Raw genomic sequence first — 12,108 nt, 5'->3', positions numbered from 1 at the left:
GTTATTTTCTTTGCCCAATCATGCATCACCATTATTCTTTCTTTAGATGAAATACCCCCTCCCTTACATATTTGATGATTTTTATACCTAATGTTAACAATACTTGGATTTTCAGAAATTTGGACTTCTTCGTATGGTTCACTTGTGATTTATTTACTGATGTATCATTTGATTCACATATTTCATGCTTCATTTTTCATAACTGCAAGTGCTCTTTTTATGGTTTTAAGTTAGACTTTGGGACAAAAGGACATTACAATATAGAAAAGCTTGATTTTGAAGATAGAGAATAATGAGACTATTTGGTGTGTATTAAAACTCACTTGAGGATTTGCTATTGGTATATAACCCCAAATCCACCATGGGACAGTTAAGCAATCCTATAATTCTCACATTACATTCAACATCTCTAAGTTATGCCAGATTTATTAAACATGAATGGTCTCATAGAGAATATGAATAAAATGCAATTGCATATTACTCCTAGTGAAGTAAAAAAAAATGCTATAACTAAAACACCAGCCTATATTATTTCTGAATTAGTCTCATTGTCCTTATTATACTAAACATTTATGATTACATTCTTCTGGAAAAATCAGAGAAAAAGTCTGTTGAATTTTTCTCGTAACTGAGTTGTCCAAATTCATTGCTATTTATACAAACACATAACCAAACTAACAAACCTACAAACAAATATGTCAAGCCCCTGGACACCATGTCATAAGTGTACCAGTATGCTGGTTCAAGAAAGTGACCCAAAAAAAGCACATTTTAAGAATTGATAATATCTCAGACATGGCATCATTTCTTGACCTTGAAAGAAAAATTATTCAAATTAACCTATGTGTTAACTATTAGCATGTAATGTACAATAAAGCTGGATAACCATTAAATTTAATATAAAAATGTATTCTAAAAATTTAATTTCATTTTTGTTTTATGTATGTTTATATGGGGTGTATGTGTGTGTGTGTGTGCACACATGAAGTTGTTAATTTTTTAAAAATAAATTGCTTTAACCAAGTAAGATGTTTAATCACGTGAAAAAAAAAAAGATAGAAAGCAAGAGGGGTACCTGGGTGGCTCACTGGGTTAAATGTCTGACACTTGATTTTGGTTGAGGTCATGATCTCAGGGTCATGAGATCAAGCCCCATGCTGGGCTTAGAGCCTGCTTGGGATTCTCTGTCCCTCTCCCTCTGCCTCTACCCTACCCTCTCTAAAAAAAAATTAAAAGATTAAAAATTAAAATAAATTTAAAAATAGAAAGCAAGAATTGTGTTTAAATTAGTGAATATTTTCTGATGCAGTACTTAGTCCAAAAATTGTTCTTTTCTTTATAAAAGTTTAAAATTGCTCTTTTATTTCTAAAATTCTTTCAAAAAAGTTTATGCTACACAGTATACATTTTAAAATTCCCTCTACACACACACACACACACACTTAGAGCAGGTTAGCAGTGTTGCAGATTGGGAATAGTGGAATTGTTTAACCTGCAAAACGTATACTAATCAATTCACTAGTTTCTTCCTTTTTTCTTTTTAGTTTTGTTTAATTTCCCAAAAACAAAAATGAAAATTAAAAAGATTAAACAAAAATTAAACAAAAAATGAAAACAACAAACAACTAATAGCCATTACAAAAATGATTTAATATAAATCTCTATAATACATGTGGGTTTTGAGCAATTGCCCATGGAGAACTGAGTTCTTGGCTGTCTGTAAATCAGCACTGATGGAAGGATCGGCTAGGTCAGTGTAGGATAAGGGCTGGCATGGGTCACAGAAGACAAAAGCAGTGAAAAATAAAACTGTAGGGTGACAATGAAATGAAGTACTGTGACAATATTATCTCCTTTAATGCCCCTGACTGGGGGTTTACTCATGTCTTAGTGAAGAGACATTAAAGCCTAACATCTGAAGACCACCCTTGTTCTACCTACATGTTATTTTTGAACAGTATGATATGCTGGTTAGGAACATTGCCTTGAAATCAGTGAGACTTGAGTTTAATTTTGGTTTTGCTATTTATACTTGGGCAAACTTGAGTTCCTAGCATTGCCTCTGCACTTCCCTTTCCTTTTTGATGAATTGGCAGTAATGACATGAACTAGCTCACTAGGATTCATAAACCTTATTTTTAAAAAATATTTTATTTATTTATTTGAGAGAGAGGGCGTTTACACACACACACACACACACACACACAGAAGAAGAAGGGGGAGGGGTAGAGGAGGAAGGAGAGGGATAAGCAGACCTTGCTGAGTACGGAGTGCGGAGTGCGGAGCCTGATGCGGGGGCTCCATCTCAGGACCCTGAAATCATGACCTGAGCTGAAACCAAGAGTTGGGAGCACTTAACCCACTGAGACACCCATGTGCCCCAGACTCATAGGCTTTAAACCAGATAATGGTATTAAGGTACACAGCACCTGTACAGAATCTATTTTTACAAAGCTCCCAGTAGTGCTAGCTATTTAACCTAGAAGAATAACTTATTCAGCAAATTGTTTATAATTAATAACAGAACTGTATACGAGAGGTTGAGTTTATTTCTTAGTCTCTTTTTAAAAATTTGTGTTTTTTTTTTTTAATATGAGACCTAAGTTGAATGAACTTATATTTTTTAAGGAAAAGTAGTTGAACTGAGTGGAAACACATAATGGGTTATTAGCCCCACTTCCCAAATGCCACAGGAGAAGGGCTGCTTCCTCAGGCATATATTTAATATGCCACCAAATTGGAGGAAACAACCCTATAAAATAAATAAAACCAGTACTTCATCTTCTGAGCACAGTGAACAATCCAAACCAGTTGATGTTACGTGGATGTTTTTTGTACTTCATATATCTTACTGAATCTATTTTTACAAAGTGCAAAATTTAGTTCTCAATGTACTAATATTACAATTAATGAATGATATAATTTGAACTCTCTTGTTGGCTTCAAGATTCTTTCAAGACAAAGGACAGAGCAGGATAAATAAAACCACAGACAACCTTCTGATAACTTTTTGTAAACCAAGACAGAGATGGAAATGGCTGTAGTCCAAGCTCATCACACAGGAGATCACACAGATAGGGAGATAAAAATTGTCCATGTGAGCCCTTTGACAATGCTCAGTATTTTATTCAGGATCCCAAGAAGCCACCTGCATGCTGATGACATCACAAAAATAAAGGCCAAGGGCTGATTACTGGGTGGGTTGTCTTTATTATCACATATCAGGTGTCACCTGTAATTTCACGTCTCTGGCAAAGCCACAGAATCCATCTGTCATCTAACCAAGGATCTTAGTCAATTTTCTCTGCTCTTTGGAAACAAGCTCTTATATTGTGTGGGAGTAGGAAGGACCTGGCCCATTTTCTGAGACTGGCTGTGAAAGAAATAGGCCAACAGTTAAGAAACAAGCCGGTATTTTCTCCACAGTGCCAGCAAAGAAAATGCCCTATTTCTCTGCAGTTTTAATATATAAAACTACAACTGGTTCAGATCCATAGGGATAAGGTTGACGGATCCCAGGATAGAGCTCAGACACTCAGTGAGCTTTGAGTACGGGAGTGTGTTATTAATGCATCTGTATTATAACCAAGTCCTCGAGGCACTCATAGCAGCGTACCTTCTAAGGTCTTTGAGCAAGACAGATACATTATTGTAAGGATTCTGGGTATTTCACTTTCTCTGACCAAGCACCTAAAGAAAAGTTAAAAAACAAAACAAAACAAAAAACGTAAAACTTGTCATCTTGTAAGTATAAATCTCACTTCCCATGCATTTCTACACAACCTGGAAAGACGCAGAACAGGACTTATCACTGACCCCAAACCTTGCTTTGTCCCCACAAAGCCTCCTTTAAGAAGAATATCTCTGTACTCAAAGGGAAAAGGCCAGGTATAGAATTCATGAAATGTTGGCGATTCTAGAAATGTTCCACGAATGGCAAATTTGGAAGGAAAAATCTGAAGTAAACTAAGGATTATTATGTAGACAAAAAGAAAAATCTGTATAAGAAAGATGCTGTATAGTCTCTGAACACAAAGGAAGTAACTATAAAAAGAACCACTGCAATAATTTGGAATTGTTTTTTAAAAATCATTTTAGATTTAGCATTCCATTAAATGAGAACTTATATTTAAATAGGGACAGAGCAGACATGCTTTTAAAAGTGTGGAATGAGGGCGCTGGGGTGGCTCAGAGGGTTAAGCTTCTGCCTTCAGCCCAGGTCATGATCTCAGGGTTCCTGGAATCAAGCCCCATACAGGGCTCTTTGCTCAGGAGGGAGCCTGCTTCCCCCTCTCTCTCTGCTTGCTACTCTGCCTACTTGTGATCTCTCTGTGTCAAATAAATAAGTAAAGTCTTTAAAAAAGTGTGCAAATGGGAGGAATCCTTGTCTATTCCCAGTAAATGAGGATGAACCCTACCTAATGACAGCAGAAAATACAGTAGTCACATGGAGATACAGTAGTCTACCCTTTTAAGGGGGAATTATAAGCTGAAATACAGGAAGTTAGGATTTATCTGGTTGAGATGAAAATGCTATAGAGTAATATCTGGAATTTCTTTACCATATTGGGTAATGTGGAGGACTTACTATCAAATCAGTTTTGGCATAGTGGGTAAAAACACATTTTTATTAAAAGCAAATTCAGAATGCATAATGCATCTCTCAATTCTGAGCTGAAGTGGACAATTATGGAGTTGGTATTACAATACATGCCCCATTACAATAGGCTTGATTCTGTAAGAAGCTTTAAGTCTCTTTCAAAGTCAATTACCAGGCAGGGTTTTCAGACCTTGCATTTGTCATAATTATATTTGAACTTGTTGCTGCTTGATTGGAGGGCGCTCTGAACCCACTTAGATGGAGAAATCCAAGGCAGAATGAAAAGGCAAGGTGTGGGCTACAAAAGGTCAAAGAGACCCAGGCTTCTAAAGGTTCTAGTTTCTAAAAGTTATGTGACCATAAAAAGTAGGCCCTGAAAAGTAGAACTAGGGAATGTATGATGGATAATGTCATGGTAAAACATCTGGACTCAAGCATCAGTGCTGCAGAGAGCGAGAGAGCCCTTGAAAACCCATTATCAAGATACGTTTTTAATCATTGGTAATCAATCAGTCCTCACCAGACTGACCATTTTCCCTGGTGGCGAGATTTGTCCTTTGATGATGGGTCTGACTTTGGATGATACAAAATGTTTTTGTTTGTTTAGCCTTGACAGTTTTATTAGGCTCTCATTCCATTACTCCTCATAGTTTGAGAATCACTGGCATAATATAAAAATAATTACAAGGAGGGGTACCTGGATGGTTCAGTCGTTTAAGACTCCCAGCTCTTGATTTCGGTCATATCATGATCTCATGGGTCATGAGATGGAGCCCAAGGAGGGCTGGGTGCTTAGCAGGGAGTCTGCTTGAGGATTCGCTCTTCCTTTCCCTCTGCCCTCCCTCCAGCGCTTGCTCATTCTCTCTCTGTTTCTCTCTCTCAAACAAATAATCTTTTAAAAAATAATTACATTGAACATAAAAACCAATTTAAAATGTAACATTAAGTTAAAATGGTCATCATAGAGATGATCCTAGACCACAAAAGGCGAAACTATTCTTTTTTTGATACTAAATGCTTTTTGCATCCATTTGCTCTTCTTTTCACCGTCACAGTCTGTCCTTTGTAAACACATGTAGAGCTTAAGGGCACATTTTCCTGGACCTAAGCCTCTGGTTATTGAAACAGATTCTCTTACATAAAAAAAATCTCTTTTACCATGCACTATATGGAAGATAGACGGGAGGGACACTATTGTTGTATTCTCTTACTTAACACACACCTGAACCATCACATACAAAAAGTTGGATTTTTCATATATGGATTCTCAAAATCATGGTTGCTAAAGGTTGCACAGTATACATGGTCATTATAAATATATATTTACGTATAGTGCATATAAAACTTATTGCCCACCTTCTCCTTCCTGCTGTCACTGTCAACTGTGCAGCACCTAGCCCAGCTTTGTTAGGGTCACAAGGGTGCAGGTCTGTACGAGGAGCCTTTTCTTCTACTTATTTTCTGTTGCTGCTGCTTCAAGTCACTATCAGCACTGCTGAGATCCATGCTACTGTACATTATCAAGGAAACTTTTGTTGTTTTTCTTCCTGAACTCCCAGGGTCATGGCACCATCTTTTCCATGCCAGGGGAAGTGGAGGGGGGACAGGGAAACATTCTTTTTCCAAGGGCAGGACTTGAAGGGACCTTTTATGACCCATGAAGGGACAGGACTAGTTCTGGCTACAGAGCAGGGCTTCTCTGCTCTGTGGTTGGCTGAAGCCTACTTTTGCGATGGGATCAAGTTTAGTCCTTCAAACTCCTTTCCACTCCTGCCTTTTCTCCATTCAGGACTAGCTTCTGCTTTTCCAGGGCAAGACTTCTCCCTTGTTGTATCTTGGATTTGACCTTACATCCCCTCCTAAAGAAAGACAAAGGAATTTTAGACTTACATCCAGTGAAGACAATTGTTTTCTTCTGACTGACAAAGAGCATTAACCTTCAAAGTGGAGTACCCTTTCAGCTGTAAATAATCCGCATTCTCAGGGGTAGGAGATGTTGCTTTACTAATGTTCTGTTTTCCTCTCTGTTATTTTCTGCAGTTGCGAGATGGAATTCAAAACTATATTTTGAATGCTGCCTTAGTAAGGATGTTATATTGGTTAATTAGCTATGATATTGCCTGGTTTCATGCCATAAATAAAAAGAATACTTTAAAAAAGTATTAACATTTATACACCTTGTGAAATAATATTTTTTCCCATTTTATTGTATAAGGTGAAATAGAAATTAAAAAAAAAATATATATATATATATATATGCTGTTTATTGTTATGGGGCTCCTGAATAAAAGTGTATATGCTTTTGGACCAGAAATTTCACTTGTAGAAATTTATCCTGCAGGTATGTTCACAGAAATAAGCATAGAAAATATGGTAACAAATATTCATTGCAATATAGTATACATAAAAATGGAATATTATGTAGCCCAATGGGTAATATAATATAGATCTATAGATCTATATGTGCCTACAAAGAGAAATACTATTTGCAGAAAGCAAATTGCAAAACATTGAGTATGATTCCATTTGTGTTAAGAAAAGTGTGAAAATCCTTACACTTGCAAATGCATAGAATGTTTCTAGAACTACATATAACAGGATGACTTTTAATATTCTTGTAAATGGTACTGGCCAAATGGGGAAGACCATGTTTACTTTTGCTACCACTAGTTAAATATTTTATCAAGAATTTGTAGTCTTTGGACTCCTGGGTGGCCCAGTTGGTTAAGTATCTGCTTTCAGCTCAGGTCATGATCCCAGGGTCCTGAGATCAAGTCCCACATCAGCCTCCTTGCTCAGCACGGTGCCTGCTTCTGCCTCTGCCTGCTGTTCTCCCTGCTTGTACAAAAAAGAATTTGTACAGTCTTAAAAAATAGATGCATAATACTCTTTATCCTCTCCTCACTAAATACTGTACTATTTATTACATCAGAAATCTTCATATTTCATGGCACTCCGGTGAACATTTTTTCATTTTATTTATTTTTGGATGATCATACATTTTGTCAAGTGAGCTTAGTTCATTCACTTATAATAAATGTGAATATGGAGAGGTTACCATATAAGCATTAGAACGGTGATATTCAAACTTTTTAGTTTGAGAAGACTTCTTAGAACTCATCTGGCCCTTTTCTTACCTCTAAAAGTCATCTCCTTCACTCTACTGTGATTTCCCCCAGTTGAATCTTTTTAAAGGTAAAAGAAATTGCTGAACAAAATTTTTTTAAAAATCGTAACTTCAGAGAAAAGGAATGAATGCAAATCCAGGCTGGATTTTAGCTTCCGACTCCCAGCATTAATTGTGATTGAGGTTATTGCCTATCACCTCCAGTTCCCAGAACTCACCTTGACTAGAACTGTGAGGGCCAGATTTGAGTATCTGAGTCTTCCTTCTGAAAGTCTGCCCCTAACCCACTGTCACTGAGTCTTCCTATCTTGCTTCTAAGTCCCAGACTGGATTTCTGCTCTGGTGGTTGTTATCTAGATTCTTTTCCTACTCATTCCCAAATGTCTAGGTTTCTTTATTTCTTTTTTTCTTTTTTAAGATTTTATTTATTTATTTGATAGAGATTACAAGTAGTCAGAGAGACAGGCAGGGAGAGAGAGGAGGAAGCAGGCTCCCTGCTGAGCAGAGAGCCTGGTGTGGGGCTGGATCCCAGGACGCTGGGATCATGACCTGAGCAGAAGGCAGAGGTCCAAATATCTAGGTTAGGTCAGACGCCTACCTTCTTCTGCCCACTCACCCCCTGTCCTAGGTCCCAGATTTCTGTTATAATGACTAAGACCTTGCTTCTTGCAGACAGATTTCTGTACTACCTGTCTGCCTCCTTACTTTATGGGGCATCCATTAACCAACTATTATACTCTGTTTATCTCTTGAGCTATTTAGTGCATAGTCAACTGATCTGTGACATTCTTTCACTTATTTATTCATCCATTTGCCTAATAAATATGTATTGAATGCCCACAGTGTGCCAGGTTCTGTGCCAAACATTGGGGGTATATTGCGAAACAGACTCTGTCTAGTTCTCAAGAAAACTATTTCTCTTGTCAAGAGATTATCAAACAACTTCTGCCTCTCGTTCCTCTTCTACCAACAACTCCCCACCCTGCCCACCCCTCCCCTCCGACCGTCCCCTCTCCCCTCCCCACTCCTCTTCCTCCCCTTCTACCTCCATCTTTCCCTTCCTCTCCCCTTTCCTTTCTCCTCCTCCTCCTTCTTTCAACAGAACGCTATTTTTTTCAAATGAAATATTACCAAAACTCCAATAGAAAGTAAAGACTAGAGTCAAGCTGTGAATCCATTCTTTTCCTCCTCACTTTCAAAATATTTTCTATAACACTCTATATTAGGTGTTTCCTGCCAAGGTCAGTTCTATTCCTGCAACAACTCTTCTGGGTTTCTGGCTCAGTGGGCAGGTCTTGATTTAACTTTTTGTCTCTGTCTGCACCAAACTTACATCCCTGCTACACATATCCAACCATTCCTAAGAGGTAGCATTCAAATCCAAATGGGAAGTTAAGAAGGACTCAATAGAACCTCAAAAAAAGAAATATTTTTAAGGCTTCTGACTTGGAGATACTTCTCAAGTGTAATAGTGGGTGTAGGAAAGTCACACTTTTAGAATTGACTTATTTTTTCACTCCTGCTATAAAACTTGCACCAAATTTTAGTATATGCTTTCACTTAAAGAATAAAAAAATAAAGGCATGTATTTTTCTTTTATCAAGAACACAAAAGTTGGAGAAAAAAAGTTATCAAGTGACAATGATGATCCAAAATCCTATTCTAGGGGAACATTTTGTAGTGCTTTCCTCTCTACATCTTTCAAAAACATATGAAAAATATTTTAAAATACAGAGGAAAATGTTATTTTCCATTATAATGCTTATCTCTCACTCACTACTCTTTCCCTCTCTTGAAACAGCCTTAAGAGATCTCTTCAGAAGAACAGAATGACCTCAATAGGCCTAACAAAAAGCAAATAAAATTGCGTCAGTGGTTTACCATTGGCTGGAGTGATGGGCCTGAAAGTGAGTGTGCTTCTGTCCTTCAGGCACAAGCTCAGCTGTTTCACTTTTTCTCATATCTCTGTTACATCCTTGGGTTGCCTAAGTCAAGACAAGGCTGTCTCCAGGAGAACTTCAACTTTGGGAAAAATAGCACAGTCTGGGATGGTAATATCTTTACAATTTTTCTCTGGGACAAGTCTAGAAATAAAAAGAAACCCATAAATTTAAATGTTTCTCTTTGATCACCTACACATTTTCTTTTTCTTTTCTTTTCTTTTCCTTTTTTTTTTTTTTTCCTTTTCTGTCACTGCCCTGAAAGTAATCCTGGGTTTAAGCCATTAAAGAATTACAAATAAAAGGAGACAAAGTAGAAAATCCACTTTCCAATTAATATTCCTAGTAATTGTGGTGTAATTTGGGTGTTTCTAGTAAATGGGGACCATAATCACAAAGATTAATGAGGGTTACCAAAGGTGGAAAATCCAGATGCTGGCAGGATTCCCAATCTCCAAGACTGAGTGAAAACAGTGAAAAATATGAGAGTAAATAGGATAATTAATTGAAAGGTCATACTCAGTGTCCAATTTTGAATTTGTTTTTGAAATGTGATAAAGTTCTAAATATGTCTTTAGAATTTAAAAGAGAATTCAATCAATAGACAAGTTTACCTTTAGCCACAAGTTTAGCCACTGTTCAGCAGTGAGCTAGTTGGGGAGGGTTACTGGGTGAGTGAGAACAGGGCCCTGTTCCCTAACCTCAAGTTACTTGTCATCGTTTCAGAGAATGAAAACTAATCTATATTAAATAATAGTGACCAAGACAATAAACTGTCATTAAAGCATGAGGTTGGGTTAAATAAACATAAGCTTCTCAAGTGCTGGATCCACATCTCATTTGACACAGAAATTGGACTGGCACAGGATAAATGTTTATCACATATATGTTTGGATAAATTAATGATGAAAGAATAGAAAAATAATGAGGATGGGGAAGGAATTGTTATTGGAAGTGAATTTTCTTAAAGAGTGAATAAATTAGTAGGATGAAAACAGAAACACATTCCTAGTAAAGATCTAAAAATAATAGATGTGGGTTTGTAGAATAGAGTGAAAGCCAGCTTCATTCAAATGGAATTGTGTTTATTTTGATTCAACAAAATATAACACTATGAATGAGACACTGTACTAGATGTTAATGATGTAGAAATTACTAAAAAAAATATATGTTCAGTTTTCAAGACACCCTGGTTCAGTGGATACTTGGTGAGGAGCTTTGAAACTAAGGTTGAAAAGGCATATGGTAAATCCCAATGAGACAGACTTCAAAGTCTAAGCCAAGAGTTCAGATTTCATATAGTTTGATTTATTTAATAGTAGGAACATTCTGTCAGCATGATGAAGACATAATGAAGATGAAAATCGTTTCTAAAATATTAGAAGAATAAAGCAGATCGAGAGCTCCTACTCTTGCCATCCTACTTTGTTTTAAATATTTTTTAATTTAAATTCAATTAATTAACATATAATATATTACTTGCTTCAGAGGTACAAGTCTGTGATTCATCAGTCTTTTTTTTTTTTTAAATTTTATTTATTTATCAGAGAGAGAGAGAGGAGAAGAGAGAGAGCACAGGCAGACAGAATGGCAGGCAGAGGCAGAGGGAGAAGCAGGCTCCCCGCTGAGCAAAGAGCCCGATGTGGGACTCGATTCCAGGACGCTGGGATCATGACCTGAGCTGAAGGCAACTGCTTTACCAACTGAGCCACCCAGGTGTCCCTGTGATTCATCAGTCTTAACACAACTCACAGCACTCACCATAGCACATACTCTCCCCAATGTCCATCACCTAGTTACCCTATCCCTCTAACCTCCTACCCTCCAGCAACCCTCAGTATGTTTCCTAAGAGACTCAGTCTTAGAAACCCTCTCTAGTTTCATCTTGTTTCATTTTTTTTCTATCTTCCCCTATGATCCTACTTTAGATACACAGTTAAGATTTCTTATATAGCACACCTAATTTTTAACAAAAGTATTGATGTTTCTTATTACAAAGCTATGACATTAAGGGACTTACTGTAATTGCTCATCTCTGTATTCAGTACATATTTTCTGTGTGATCTGTTTAGTCCAGGAAAGTAAAAAAGATTACACACAACAAATGCAGACTCTTTTCCATTGACACACTGTTTGGTGTGTACAAATATCTGAGTATTTTTCATATAGTACTCAAGTCCATTATGTGGTCATTCAGTCATCTTAAGAGGTCTTGACAGAACAAGGCAAATCGTTATTAATTTGGGTTGGGTGCCTGGGTGGCTCAGTGGTTAAGCATCTGCCTTCAGCTCAGTCATGGTCCCAGGGTCCTGGGATTGAGCCCCGCATCAGGCTCCCTGCTCGGCAGGAAGCTTGCTTCTCCTTCTCCTACTCTCCTTGCTTGTGTTCCCTCTCTCACTGTGTCTCTCTCCATAAAATAAATAAATAAAAATCTTTTTAAA

Source organism: Mustela nivalis (assembly GCF_964662115.1).
Source record: "Mustela nivalis genome assembly, chromosome: 2".
NCBI lineage: Eukaryota > Metazoa > Chordata > Mammalia > Carnivora > Mustelidae > Mustela > Mustela nivalis.
This window is presented reverse-complemented; position numbering follows the sequence as displayed.